This window comes from Monodon monoceros, unplaced genomic scaffold, assembly GCF_005190385.1.
Source record: "Monodon monoceros isolate NGI ecotype Baffin Bay Population unplaced genomic scaffold, NGI_Narwhal_1 Super_Scaffold_14, whole genome shotgun sequence".
In the NCBI taxonomy this organism is placed as follows: domain Eukaryota; kingdom Metazoa; phylum Chordata; class Mammalia; order Artiodactyla; family Monodontidae; genus Monodon; species Monodon monoceros.
In genome coordinates, this window is record NW_021703770.1 from 18,732,800 (window position 1) to 18,744,704 (window position 11,905).

An 11,905-nucleotide genomic window follows, 5' to 3' on the forward strand; every position below is an offset into this window, starting at 1 on the left:
CTTCCTCTGCCTCTATCTCATCTCCTCCTCTCTCCCTTTTCTCATTTGTCTCTCCCTTTTAACCCGTTTTACCCTTCTCCTTTCCTTTCCCTCTCTGTAGGGTAGGACCCTCATCTTATTTGTATTTGTATCATCATCTCTTGGTACATAATAGTTGCTCAACAAATGTTAGGTGAACCAAATTAAACTTGGTGCCTTGTTCTTCCCACCTTATTCCCCTTCTTCCTACTGAGCCTAGCAACTGCCAGGAACTCTTTGTTAAACAAATGAACTCATGTAATAAAGACTAAAGCCAGATGTGTTTTCAGAGGTGGGTGAAAGCTCTCGGTGGCAGGTTACCTAGGCAGCTTTAGGTAACCCAAGCCAGAAGTAGGTACAGAGAAAGCTTTCTTGCCATCTCAGTGCTTTGGGAACTCATACTTACCTGGGTAAACGTGGTGGCCATATTTGCATCAAGGATAGTGATGTCATGAGAAGTTTACCATCAAAAGTATGTGTTGACCTAAGATGATTCAGAACTGTATAAAATCCCTCCATGGGACCTAGTAAATGTACTCTGCGGTGCTAGATCTTTTGTTCCAAAGAAAGCTGTCCACGGTTGAGGTTTCTTATGGTGATAATGAAATCATTAGGATTGTTAATACTTTCTCTTTCACATAAATCTATTTTTATGGCGTATAGATATATGTACACTGTAAAATAGCTTTCCGTTACCTTTCATGATTTTGTACGTATATGGATAAAACCAACTAAGAGAATAAGATTTAATAAGGACAATCACGTTCTTCTGTTTTTGTAAGCAACTGGGGAGGTATAAAGTGGGGGTGCATAATGAGAACTGTGTATAGTTGTTTCACAAGTGAAGATGTCCCCCGTCTCCTGAGAAATGGAAAGCTTGATAGGTTCCTGTTTTCCTCTCATGTCTCTGTCCTTTTGTTAGTGTAACCCTAATATGATTAGGTCTCCCATTGCCCAATCTCTAGAGGAAAGTCCAAGAGGGGAATAAAAATATATACAAAAACATTTCCAGGTTTTATTTTGCCCTTCATGAAACTTCCAAAGCAGAAAGTGTGACGGGGTGTGGGTATGTGTTATACAGAAAATATCTTAAAAGTCCTTCTTCCCATTTATGCCACCCTCACCATACATCCAAAGACAACTGCTTCCCTTCCTTAGACCAAATCTTTCCCTTCTGCCCACCAACCAAGAAATCTCCCAGCCACCAGACTCTTCTGGTTCTCGTCTCACATGACACCCTCTTTCCTTCCATTTCTATCCTTCTCTACTAAATTTCCATGTAATTTTCCCATTTTTGCTTTTCCAGCTCTGTTTTTCTAGGCCTATTGCCCTGATTCTACCTCACAAAAGCTAGTAAACTTTAGCTTTTCTTTAGTGAGCAAAGGAGGGGAACGGATGTGAAAATACAATATTTTTTCTTAATAATTTTCCTTATTAATTTTTCTTAATAAGTCTTGCCCCAGAACTGTGGAATAGATGATCAAAAAGAATGAAGAGTAACATGGGTGATGTGGTTGCTTGTCATTGATGGCTCAAATTCTACCTCCAGAAAGTAAGCTGTATGGGGCTTGAAATCGTTTTTGTTTATTCATTGAGCAATCATTAGATGGATCTCGTGCTATTTGTTCTATGTACCAGGATCTGTGCATGGTATTGCGTTAAGTGTTGGTGACTTAGAGATGAAGGACATTTTCCCTCCCTTAAAGATCTTACATCCTAAGATACAGAAATAAGGAGCTCAGCAAAAAATAAGTGATAAGAGTCCCTTAGGAAAGTCTAAATATCTCTGGAAGGATAATACTTAAGCCTCACTCATTCTCCGATGCTGCATTCAGGAGAGATGCAAGAATGTTCCATGTCAAGTAAGCTCTGAAAACATGATATATTTACCCCACTCCTAGACACACATGATGCACGTTAGCGTATTAAAACTTCTGAAGAGGCTTGCAGGTTATAGTTATATATATTTATTCAGTACAGCATTTTCAAAATTCATTCAAACGTCAACTCTTTTCCCCCAGAGAATACTAACTAATGCCTCATAGAACAAGCACTTTTGGAAATGCTGTTCTCAATCAGTCATTAGCTTGGCGATAATACGTTGTCTCAACCAGGTGAGTATAAAGTCCCTCAGGAAATAAGTGATGCAAAAGATGAGCCCCCTAGAAGGTGATAAAGGTCTAAGGGCCAGAAAATGGGCTGAAAACAAATTTGCTGATTTCTATTAATTAATTATGAAGCAACCACTACATAGTCAACCTATGAGGCTATCACATCCTAGGCCTGCCACTAGCCATGATGGGAGAGGGAGAAACAGTCATGTGAGTTTGACCAAGTCTCACATTATCTCTGGATTTTCATTTTCTGTTTTGAAATATTAAGGGTTTGGAATAGATGGGCTCCAACATGGCTTTGTAGCACAACATTTTAAGTCCAATTATAACTTTGTACCACCTTATCTCCAACTTCGCTTTAAAAAAAAACATGCACACATTTAAAAATCTAGAAGCTTCACTCCACTGTACCTTATTTTCATTCTTAAGACTAAAGAAGACTTTCTATCTTACTTGTTTTTGTCTCACAAGTGTTACGGGAGATTTTCAAAGGAAACAAAAACTTGGACCACGATTTGAGCAATCACACAAGCACGTAGACCACAGTTGGTAACCTCAGTGACACGAACAGGTGTTGATTTTTATTGGTTAAGCCAGAAATCTTTTAAAAAATTATTCTTGGACACAATGGGAACTAGGGGAAAAAAGCAGTCATTCAAAGAATTTGAAAAAAAAAATAAGTGGTATCAGACTTGACGCTTTTGGTATTCTTCCTTTGATGACATTCTGTTCAAAAGTTAAATTAGGGGAGTTAGAGAGAGGCTGAATCCAGAACTGTATTTTAAAGAAAGACTCATAAGATGTAAACTAACTCCCAGGAGATGATATTTCTGAAAGTGTGTTGGTGTGTACGTGTGCATGTGTACAGTGATAGAGATGAGGGTGGGAGGGAAAGAAGAAGAAACTGGAAACGTTTCTAACAAAGCCCTGATTCCCCTTTTGGCCACCTTGACTTCCTCTCTCAACCCGGGCAAGACGGATGAATCCCTGCCCTTGTTTTCCCTTTGTATTTGTCTCCATGACATTCCAAAATCATTCCATGGTGCATGAAACTAGAATAATATTTTTAAAGTTGTTTATATATTTTGTTTCATTTTGGAGAACAAAAATTGATATCATGAGAATCAGTCCTCATGAGTATGTGATAATAAGTCTCTGAAATACAATTTAATTGATTGACTAGCAAAAGCAATAGCTCTAATAACTTAGTGCTTGCCATGGGTCTAGCATTCTTTATGTTACCCCATTTAATCCTCACAATATTCTGTTAGATATTATTATTCCCGTTTCACAGGTGAAGAAATTAAGAGAATTTAAAGGGATTAAATTCTTAGGTCAGATCGCACAGCTGACTCAGCTGTTTCTGACTGGGAAACACAAAATCTCAACCGTTAGACTATACACACATTAATTGAGCATGTACTATGCACATTAACTGAGCATGTACTAAATGACTAATCCCTAACATCAACTGTCCTTGACATCTTCAAAGTCAGAAGTACTTTTGAAACTCTCCTGAAAACTATGGATGCTCTTGTCCAAACATGTACCCAACATACAACTCTTTACATACATTTTCAGTGGGTTCAGGGACCTTCTGAACCCCATCCCATTTTAAGAACTCTTCCCTTAAGTAATGATACAGAATTTAATTGGTGAAGAAGAGATGATAGCAGAAGAAATGGAGCCAGCAATGGCTTGGCCTTCAGTACACAAATTTCCTCTCACAGGAAGAGGGGAGATAGTCATGACTCATTCCACAAGTAGTTACCGGGCGTCTCCTGTGGGAAGTGCCATTGTAGGCCCTGGGAATACGCCAGGAAATTGTGCAGACGAGGTCCAGTCCTCATGTAGACTGTTGTTCAGGAGGGGAGACAGGGAAATTAATAGGCATTAGATCTGTAGCCCTCATGCTGCATTTTTGAGCCTCTCAGTTCTTCTAAGGGTGTCTAAAAGACTGGCTAACTTAGTTTTGGATCTATGTCCTAAAGATACGGCTATCGCACAGTTTCCGTCCCAATGTGTGAAGCTGAAAATACAGTGAGCACTTCTGTTAAATATATTTTTCTTTATTGCCTTTGGTAAAAAGAGGAAGCAAATAGACACCCTCTTTCAAATGCTGATTCCAACATCTGTCCACCAAAATCGGTATTAATGTATTCTCTTCAAATTAGGACTTTTGATTTTCTGTGGATAACAAGAATATTAGCTATGCTGGGTTTTGTGCTGTTTCTGTTAAAATTTTAAACACCTTCTTTTTGTTCAAGGCATTGTTCAGTTCAGCTGAGGTTGGGGGTAAGATGTCTATTTGTAGGAAACCAAGTATACATCCTGTGTCCTCATATGGTATCATTTCAAGCTTGTCAGTTCTTTTTTTATGTTTATATGAATGCTTTTACTTATTCATAACCCATTTATATCCACAAAGTAGTTGAGGCAATTCACAAGAAAATATACCATAAAATAGAAGGCTATAAATAAACTAAAATCAGAACCAGAGAAATTGTACAGCAATTAGAAGATTAAGACAAGGATATAGGTTGTAGCCTATCTACTTTGGCCATCATTATTAAAGAGGAGCCATAAATTTCATGTCAGCATTGGAGGCAATCACAGTAACCTGCTACAAGATTTACAACTACCATAAAGATAAACATGGATGTCTAGTGGAGAAGAATACAAAAGTCACATGAATTTTTAACATAAAACAAAAGAAATTGTGCTCACTTTGCTTAGGGTTATGTCTCCAACCCCTGGGAGTATGAGTTCAGTCTTCTCTGATGATAAGAGTGAAAAAACTGGAGAAGGACAACCTTGGGGGATGTCAAGTTTTCCTTCCCACATGAGTCTGAGAAAAATTTCTTACGGCATCTTTTTAGGTAGGACCCTGAGTGAAGCCATAGAAAATGTCCCTATAACATACGCAATAAAGGTTTTCACATAGCAGCTTATCATGTCCCTCAAAGGCAGCAAAGGGCACAGCAACTATGAGTGACCAGGTGGAAACAATTCTATGGGGCCCAAATTCATGTGATCTCAGTTCATGAGTTCATCAGTTCTGCAGGCTGCCTAGAGGACCAAGAATAAGGAATAAGCAAGATAATGTGCTCGTGACCGGAGCCCCCTAGCAACCAACCTCAGTCATGACAGCAATCATGTTTGGAGCGCTTGTAATATGGCAGACCCTTTAAGGTACTGTATATTTAGTCCTTGTGATAACTCTCCAAGGTAGGGACATTGATCAGGACTCTTTCAGTTGCAAGTGACTAAAGCTCAACTCAGACTACCTTAAGGGAAAAGAGGAGAGAAAGAGATTGATTGATTGATTGATTGACTGACTGGATGACGTATTGAAAAGTTCAGGGCTAGATGGAATTTCTCAGTATCCACTTTCTGCTCAGTATCTGCTTTCTTCTCCGAGTGGGAAATGGCATCTCACAGCTCCAGGCTCACACAGAAAGAGACCCTGTCTTATCCAAGCCTGTCCTCAAAGTAGACTCATTTTGGGGTCCCTTGCCTACCCCTTGGCCCAGTCTGTGTATCCAAGAGAATGTAGCCCTCTAGTTGGCTGGCCTGAATTGGCAGTTCCACAAGACTCTCACAGAGTGGGAGGAACATTGCCCAGATGGAATGGATGCAGGGCAGACACGTATACCAGACAGTCTCTGCAGTAGGTAATATTATCCCCACTTTACAGAGGAGAAAATGGAGGCCAAAAATAACAAATGGCAGAGCCAAGATGAGGTTGTAAGCCCTGCATTAGTCGTAAAATCTGACATGCTAACAGTTTAGTGCACCAAAACAGTAATTTTTACTTACCCTACGTGCCTAACTCAGGTTGCTTCCTGCAGTAATCGTCACAGTCCCCAGGGACCCAGGCTGACGGTGAGGTTTCTAGTATCTGAAAGACCTGGATTCCAGGCCTATAGAGAAGAGGAAGAGGAATGCTCACAGCCATCGCTCACTAACCAGGATGAGTCCCCTGGCTCTGCCCATGGATAGGGACTGACCCGGGGGGATGGGACATGCACGTGGATGTTTATGAGTATTAACTCTCTCTGCCGTTTAGGTCTGTATGACTCAAAACCTTTGTCTCTCACCTTGTATAGCTCAAGTGCCACAAAAACAAATGCGAGTAGTAAGAATTTCCAGCCATGAGTAAGAAGGGGAGGGGTATTCCCGTTCCTCAGTTGATCCTAAGAGAAAGAGCAATAGATTCAGGGCACAGCAGGCTGACGGAGCTGGATGACACCCTGTCCAAAGGGCCGTTTCAGCGCCCAGCCTCCCCACAGGAGCCACAGAGAAGGGGGCTGACATAGAGGCGGATTGCTACTGCCCAGTCTGTAAGGCTGCCCAGAGCGGAGTCCAGCTGAGGGTGGCTCCTTCAGGCTGCCACTCACTGGCCTTAACCACCAATGCAACTGTGCTTTGAGCCACGAATTGTGCTTCCGAATTTAGCTCTTCACATTATTTGTATTCTCATCTTCAAGGACGACAGCAGGCGGTGATGGGAGATGCTGGTCTGGACTGGGCAAATGCTGCCTTGTGACCTTGCGCTGTTGCAGGAATCTGAGAGCATTGGGAATCACCCACATCGATCCATACCTTCTTTGTACCCACGGTTTTGATCCCAAATTCCTCCCTGACCCCTATCTGCATGAGCCAGACTGTGAACGATATAAACCCTCTCTTGCCTCTTCTGGCTTAAACCAGAACTTGACTTCAGCTATCGGCAGAAGGCCTCTTTCACCTGGCGCGACTCTAGCGAGGAGTTGGTCTTCAAAAGGTAGAGGAGGAAACCTGAGGCCGAGGGGAAGGAGAAAAGGCAGCTTTCCAGAAGGGAGTGCTAAGAAAAGACCATGCTTTTGATGTCTTTTCTTCTGTTCCAAGCACCACCCCTACTGGAGTGGCCAATCATAAATGCCAAATCTTAACTGAAAAATCATGTGGTAGGCCCTATGAGATGGTACATCTTTCCAAAAGAGCGAAAAAGTAGTATGTCATTCTTAACTGCCCTTCACTTTTTCAGGAAACGGTTCTATAATTGTGTATATGATCTTAAAGTTTCTTCTCTTCCTTCTCAGTGGAACATGGAATTGTTTGGTTTAAAATAAGATTGACCATTTTTGACATTATTAGTATCAATTCCGGTCTTAACTACGTTATACTGATGGAGATTACAGGTCTTAACTCTAGTCTCGGAACATTGATTGCTTCATTTTCCACTTGTTTTTATAAAGTAAGGAGATAAAAAAAATAAGAAAAGATTCATGGAATTGCCTGAACACACCTGGATGGTCAAACCTAGATTGCAGATTGACAGGAAGTGCTTCCATGTGACGGTTTCAAGTTTTCACATTTATAAGAGTTTGAATTCAGTGTAGGAACAGGTGGATGAGAGGTTTTGAGAAAAGTGTATGGCAGTGTGGTTACACCAGATGGCAGCATATAAACCTGTATGCATATCTGCCACCCGGGCTTCTGAAAGGGCCTCTTGCCTTGCTGTTCTCCAGGCCTAGAAGGCTCACCTACCAGATCATCCCATAACTATTTCTCAACCTTCTGTTTTGTCGAGAAAACAAACAAAAAGTTAGGGGGTGCCGACGGAGAGGAACAGTGATTGAGGAAGTTTTGAACTTCACTCCGTATTAATGTTATTGTATACGATTAAAATTTTTGAGAGTCCTAATGGCATTGTGGTGGTACAGGTAGTATCCTATTCTTGGGAAATATTTGCCGGACTGTTTAGAGGTAGTTTCATGATGTCTATAACTTACCCTAAGTGGTTCAACACCAAGGACCACATATATACGTACGTGTATATGCATACATACAAAGATGTGCACACGTAGAGGAGGGAGAGAGCAAGTGTGGCATAATGTTAATAGTTGTTGCATTTAGGCAATGAGCAAATGGGTGTTAATTGAATAGTCATTTTCAACTTTTCTGTAGATTTGAAATTGTTCAAAATAAAAAGAGAATATAGTCTCCATACCTAATTTCTATCTTTTTATCTTTATTTTATCTTCATTTTTATATTTATTTTCTCAATTCTCTGAAATTATGTATTTATTTATTTAATTGATTATTGGATCTTCTTTTTCCATTAGAATGTAAGCTCCTGGGAGCAGCTTTGTCAGTCTGGTAAACCACTTTATCCCAAGCACCTAGACCAAAGTAGCATTCAGTTGAGAGCTGTTAAATGAACAAGCCATTCAGATACCCTCAACCCATGCCGTATCCCAGGCTCGTTAGGGATGAGTCAGGCACAGGTGCCTTGACCACCTCCAACCCCCCAACCATCAAAGGGCCCCCAAACAGCCAAAAAATCAGCAAATCTGACTTGAGTGTCCACAGTCATCCCTGGGGAGCTACAAAAACAAGGAGATTTCAGTCTCAGTGGGGACATTAGACAGTCTACATACCACCAAGACGACTGTGAGGGCTCTTTCCATTTCATAAAGTCACTTTGGCAAACACTGCCCCATTGAAACCCTCAGGTAAATCCTACAAGACAGGTAAAATGATTAGCCTGTCGACAGAGGAGGTCCAACACTTTTAACTGGCAGAGCTAAGATTTGAACTCCATTTCCCTGACTCAAAATAATTTACCCTTTTCACTGTACATCAAACCATCTAAAACTATTACAATTACTAACAGGCAGCATTTTTGATTGCCAAATGAGTTATATATTCATATGTATACATATACACATATATACGTCAATATCACATCCCAAAATAGTCTATCACAGAAAACAGATTACTTCTCTAAAAGAGCCTTGTAATGCACAATGACAACTTATTTTGTCGTTGAGATGGAGGTCCTAGGGGCACTGGTTTTGAGCTAAGCCTCTGGGTCCTTTAAGGCAAGTACTTCTGTTCCTTAATCCACCAGCTTGCCCTTCTGCACCTGCACCTGCATAAAGACAGTCGACCCGTTACAGTGGGTGGCCCAGAGCTCTAACATTGCACCCTGACGACGCCTAACACCTTGTAAGCTGCACAGAGGCCTGTTTCAGTCAATACTTGAACAGCAAAAGCAAAAACTGGAAAAAAAATGTCGAGCAGTGCAAGGCGTAGTTGGTCACTTAAGGAGGTTGCACTTTTAACCACGAGTCAATACTATACCACTTGTCTGGTAGGAAAAGGGAGCTGGTTGAAGAGCATCATTTCTATCTTAAATAAGGAACAGAAAGCCTAACTCCTAAGAGCTGACACTTGGTATATACCCAAGAGAAATAGAAACATATGTCCACCAAAAACTTGTAATCGTATACAATAACATTAATATGTAGTGAAGTTCAAACTTTAAAAATCCAGTGGTACCACTAGTTAGACTAGAATGCCTTTGGATCAAGGTTCAACTCAGGTCATTACATGCCCATCCGAATTTTCAGTGGTCTCCAACTTGTTCAAACAGGCTTGCAGACTTGGTTGTACAATATAATGTTACGCTAAACCAATGCAATGGTCAAATATACATTTTATATTTTAGAAACCTATGTTGAGTAATCTGACTAGAAAGTCTACATTCAAGATCTGTTTGGGAGCTTTTTCCTTTCTTTTTTAAAAAGCCTTATTAAGATACAAATGATATACCATAATTTACCTATTTTAAGTATACAATTCAATGTCTTAAAATATATTCACAAGGCTATGCAACCATCTACCACAACCTAATTTTAGAACATTTTCATCACCCAAAAAAGGAACTCTGCACCCATCAGTAGTCACTCCCCTTTCACTCCAAGTCTCCTCTTCCCCCAGCCCCTTACAACTACTAATCTACTTTCTATCTCTACACATTTTCCTGTCCTGGACATTTCATATGAATGAAATTATGCAATATATGATCTTTTATAACTGACTTCTTTCACATAGGATAATGTTCTCAAAGTTCATTCATGTTGTAGCAGGTATCAGTACTCCATTTTTATTGCCAAATATTTCATTGTATGAATATACAACATTTTATTCACCACTCGTCAGCTGGTGGACATTTGGGTTGTTTCCACTTTTGACTATTATGAATAACACTGTTTGAAACATTCATCTACAAGTTTTTGTGTGGATATACGTTTCTATTTCTCTTGGGTATATACCAAGGATCGAAATTGCTGGGTCATATAGTAACTATATGTTTAACTTTTTGAGGATCTGCCAGACTGTTTTCCAAAGTGGCTGAACAATTTTACCTTCCCAATAGCAACACGTGAGAGTTGCAGTCTCTCCGTGCCTTCACCAACACTTGTTATTGTTTTTCATTATAGTCATCCTAGTGGGTACGAAGTGGTATCTCAACTAACCAGAAATGTAAGGGTTGAGTTTCTTTTTGTATTAGCATGCCTTACATACTCCTCCAAAAGTTATAATTAATTAAATTGATCTGTTTTATTGTTTGGGAAATATCTGATGTATTTCTAGAAAAGAGAATTTGCAAAGTATACATCAACCCATAGAATATGACATCTTAAAGATCACTTTAAGTCCCCTCCATGTTTTGTAAGGAATATTAGTTTTCAAATCAAAATATTAGATTAATAATACCTGAAATAATTATAAGAAAAGTAATAGTGGGATATTTTGGGCCCGGAACTGTGCTAAACTCTTTTAGCATGTGTAACATTTAATCTTCACAAGAAGATTTTAAGCTCAGTGTATACTTGTTTCCCCAGATGAGAAAACTGAGGCTTGGAGGGGTTAAATAACTTGCCTTACACAGCTAGTAAGTCACTTGACCATTTCCAAATCTCAGATGAACTGATCACACTCTGTAAAACAGGTATAACTTGTAGATATTACCTAATAGCAGATATAAAAGTCTAAATGTTCCCTCAGGGTCTGAGAGCATGGCCAAACAGCCCAGCCCGCTACAAACCTGAAATTTCGTTGAAGGCCCCATGTTTAATCTTTAAATTCATGCAAAAATTTTAATCTCTATAATATATGTGTTTATTTTAACTAGATAATATATGTGTTTATTTAAAATGCAGCTGAGTCCTGGAGGTAACACACAGAAGTAGGGAATTCCTTTTATTGTCTTCCTCATCCTTTTAAAATTACAATTAAAATGTTTCAAGAACTGTACATACTGCCTCTTCTAAAGCCATCGAGAACTATCCCTAGGTCTCCCTGAAAGAGCCCTTGGGGTCACAGGATTCTTCTGATAACATTGCTGTGTCTGACTAATGGACTCCACATGTTCCTGAAGCATGGCTATAAAACAATTTCCTTTAAGCAAATCTTATTTTCATACTGACTTACATTATGGGAGTGAAGATGTATTCCCACAGGAGCAAAGCAACGTAGCCCCAACATGTAATTTGGAAACAACTGCATCTGCAGGAAAGCTTTTTAAAATCACATATTTAAAAAGAAAATGTATCATTTTTGATAAAACAATTATAAAGCCAAACTAAGTCACAAGGAGAAGAAACAGCGTGCTGAAACTCAAAGATCCTGTGCCAGGATCTGCATTTCCTCCTGCAGTAGCTTCCTCGAAAGGAAATTCGTCTACTGTGTACTCTGGGCTTTATAGTCAGTCTGTTACTGGTTTCAAAAAGAAAAAAACAACCCAATCCAAAAATGGGCAGAAGACCTTAATAGACATTTCTCCAAAGAAGATATACAGATTGCCAACAAACACATGAAAGGATGCTCAACATCATTAATCATTAGAGAAACGCCAATCAGAACTACGATGAGGTATCTCCTCACACCAGTCAGAAGGGCCATCATCAAAAAATCTACAAACAATAAATGCTGGAGAG